Genomic DNA, 4,235 nt, shown 5'->3' on the forward strand with positions numbered 1-4,235 from the left:
ATAGTTGGTTAGAGAAATATTCACTTTCATCGTCCCCTTTGAGGGACAAGGGCTAAAACCACTAAATACCGTGCCCACGGCTCCCCGAGGGCTGTGTCATGACCTGGCACAAAGTCCAACTTTTCATCCTTTTAGACTCGGTTCTCACACCTTAGTAATGGACAGTTGAAGAGGTTTGAGGAAAGAACAAACGAAAGGGAGGGAAAAAAGATTGCAAAATTAGTTGGTCGAGGCTGAGCATTGGGTCTCAGGCCTATATCTTCTAAGTCTCCATGGCAAAACAGGCGAGTATTGGGGCAAACATCATGCGAGGACATTCTATAGAAAGGTAATCTTGGCTATATTGGTGGAGGACTTTACGGCAGCCTCTAAGGCAAAATGCAATATTGTACTGATGCTGCATCATAGTCCAACGAGCAGGTATTCCTACAATAATTGCCGTAGACAGGGCAGGTTTTATGGAGATGGAGATAGTTTTTATACACGTACTGAGCAAGAGATGACGCCTGGGGCAGGAATATGGGTTTACCATGAAGTGAGTTAGGGTTGATAATGCATTAACTTAGGAATCCAACATAACTGAAAGGCAGTAGGGAACAATCAGGGCGGCTGCGCAAAGAACTTTGGTCTACTTTTCTTTGGAGACATTACTGGGAGAGGAAAGCATTCTCCTGGAAGGCGGCTGTAAAATCGATCCCTTTTGGCTGACTAACGGGATAACCGCCCCACAGCAATAACGGGCATAGACGTATTGTAATAATATACTCATTATCAGCACGGGGGGGGGGTAATTGAGCTTTGTTTGTGCAATAACTGTATAAAAAAGTTTCTACACATACAAATTTAGTGCTACTCCTATCATTGATATGCCTGGAGGTGAAGTACCATTAAATTAATAAGCTATTAATTACAACATAGACCTCAATTTGGCATTTCGTCACTCCCGTCACTGTGGCATGAATGTCCTTGATGGTGACTGTAAGAGCGCTGGCTCCATTTAAAGAAGCCATTTCCATTCTCCGCATCATATTCCCAGGCGCCTTGACTGACGAGACAAAGGTTGTATCAACTAAATTTGAACGATAAAAATCTGTACACAAAATAACGAGTGTTACATATTTTATTACATTGCCCTGCGAATGTGTAGACTACCTAGGAGATACTGGAATCTGTGCAGAGAACAGAAAATATTACATCTGATTACTAAAATAATGGCACACATGGACACTGGAAAATGGCAAAAAAAAGATAAACAAATAAAAATAAAAATAAATAAATAAATAGGTAAATATAATAAATAAACGCGCCTTCTATATAAAAAAATCGGAAATAATTTTGCCAATAGGACAGCACGGAGTCTTGTTACGCACACACTTGTTTGGGTGCCACCGCCTTCAGCCGCCACCTGGCAGAGCGGCCGTTTACTAGACTAACGCCATTCTTTCATCCATTCAGCCATGGCTTTCACACCCTAGGAAGTGGCAGAAGATGGGATGATGAAGAAAGGAAAGGAAAGGGGAGAATGAAAAGACCATAATTGATGAGAAGGCAAGGAAAAGATGGAAGAAATGACCATGCAAAATTACTTTGAGACGAGGGTTGAGGTGCAAGGTAGGGCTGATCACTACCCTGAGACCAAGTCTCCGTCTCCTAAGCTTCTCTAGGACCAACAAACAAGGATTGGGAGGATTGGTCCACGTGGATAACAGTGAAGCAACGATCCAAGGGGTTTACGATTCTAATGCAAGTCTCCACCTGTTCAATATAACCATTATTTTAAAAATCAATATAATTCATTATTTTCATCTCTCTCTTTATTTTTAATGTACAAACAATGCTATAAACTGCCCAAGGGTCGAATTTTTTTTTGAAAACACGAAAGGCTGGGCACCCCCCGGCCAAACGACTAATAAACTAATAGATTTTTCAGCAGCCTCCAATAATGTGCTCATAAATAGAAAACATGGTTAAGCATGCATTAACATACGGGGTTTTCCCTTTTAGGCATATATAGACACACACAGACATATATACAAGGACATAACAGCTGGATGTCCTTCTGTGTTCCTCTCAGACTAACACAAGGCACAGGGGACGAAAGCATGATGTCAAATGGCTTATTGCTTGTGGGTTCAGGGAAGAAAATACACATAAATAATGAATAATTTATGTTTAAATGTAACAATAATACTAAAAAGGGTAATTAATACTAACAATGGAGTAATCATGATGGAAAATACTGAAACAATAAACTAAACAAAAAAAAGGAGAGGAAATTAAGGAGAACAGAAAATTTGGGACATAATTGAGTGTACATTTAGGTATATGTATATATGTATATGTATGTATGTATATATATATATATATATTTTATATATTATATATATATATATTATATATATTTTATATTTTTGTGTGTGTGTGTGTGTGTGTGTGTGTGTGTGTGTGTGTGTGACTTCCGTATCTATGACTTTTTTAATGAAGGAAGGAGCATCTTCTTTGAACACTGTGGACATTCGTGGCCATCTTTCTAATCATTCCTAGGCAGTGACAGCATTGCATGTGCATGTTTAGTCTATGGAGACTAAACACAAGTCATAGAAACTAAAACTTGTTCAAACTTGACAAAACTACATATTAAGAATAACATATACAATACAAATCAGAAAAAGATAACTTTTAATATGTAAGATGCATCTGGCTCATGACTTATCCTTTGTATGTACTCTCATGTGCTTTACTAAATTACCTTTCAAAGCAAAGGCCTTATTACAAATCTCACAGCAGTATGGCTTCTCTTTTGTATGTACTCTTATATGCCCTCACTAATTAGATTTCTCTGAGAAACCCTTATTGCAAAACTCCAAGCTGTATGGTTTCCCCTTTCGTATGTACTCTCATTTTGTTGTATTTGGTTAGATATATTTGAGAAGTGTTTATTGCAAATCTCACAGCTATATGGTTTCTCCTGTGTATGAAGTCTCATGTGGCTTACTTGACCACCTCTGTATGAGAAGCCTTATTCCCAAATCTCACAGCTGTATGGCTTCTCTTTTGTGTGTACTCTCATGTGGGTTACTAAAACAGATTTTTGTGAGAAGTTTTTATTGAAAATCTCACAGCTGTATGGTTTCTCTTTTGTATGCACTCCCCATATGCCTTACTACATGGTTTTTTCAAATAGAAGGCCTTATTGCAAATTTCACAGCTGTATGTCTTCTCCTTTCTATGCCTTCTCATATAAATCTCTAGACTAACTTATATAGAAGGCCTTGTTGCAAATCTCACAGCAGTATGGTTTCTCCTTGGTGTGTACTCTAATGTGCGCTACTAGGTTACCTCTCTCAGAGAAGGCCTTATTGCAAATCTCACAGCTGTATGGTTTTTTCCTTTGTATGTGTTCTCATGTGCCTCAACAGATTCTTTTTTCCCTGAGAATGTATTGTTGCAAATCTCGCAGCTCTCGTGCCTTTCAAGATCACTTTTGGATGGGAATGTCTTATTGCAAATATCAAAGTTTTTATGGCTTCTCCTTTGTTGGACTTCTCATGTGAATCTGATGTGACTCTCTTTAGACAATTCCTTGCCACAACACCTGACATGCAAACATTTTCCTTGTGGATTCCAATTTTAGTTGTGTATCCTCCTTCGTCTTTCCTCATACATCACTTGAACCTCATCTGATGAACAAGTCTTCCCACAGTCCTTAACCCCAAAGGGCACTTTTGACATGGCATTACCACCTGAACCAAGTTACATGAGTCTTTTGCATATGATTCATTCTAGATCAAGAGGATTATGAAGGAGAAGATTTTTTACGTATTACATTCACGTTTTCACACTTCATTTTTAGGTTCATCTTATAATCAAGTGGTTCCTCCTTATTTCCAGGCATGTATCTTCGGAAAATCTTCGATGAGCTCTTCTTGACGCGGACTCCCGTGCCGACTATTTCTTTACCCGTGAATGGGGGTGAAGGCATCCCGTCGCCGAGGAAACTCATCATCACCCTGTGAACGGAAAATAGAACCAAATAACAGACTGCTTTAACAAAAATGCTAAAAATTAAAAATCTTAAACACAGAAACATAACTAAAACACATATAAACAAAAAAATATATACCAGAAATAAAATTATATATAATAATTATATATATATATATATAATATTATAATTATTATATATATATATATATATATATATATATATATATTATATATATATATATAGTGTG

Source organism: Penaeus monodon, chromosome 44 (genome assembly GCF_015228065.2).
Source record: "Penaeus monodon isolate SGIC_2016 chromosome 44, NSTDA_Pmon_1, whole genome shotgun sequence".
Classification (NCBI taxonomy): domain Eukaryota; kingdom Metazoa; phylum Arthropoda; class Malacostraca; order Decapoda; family Penaeidae; genus Penaeus; species Penaeus monodon.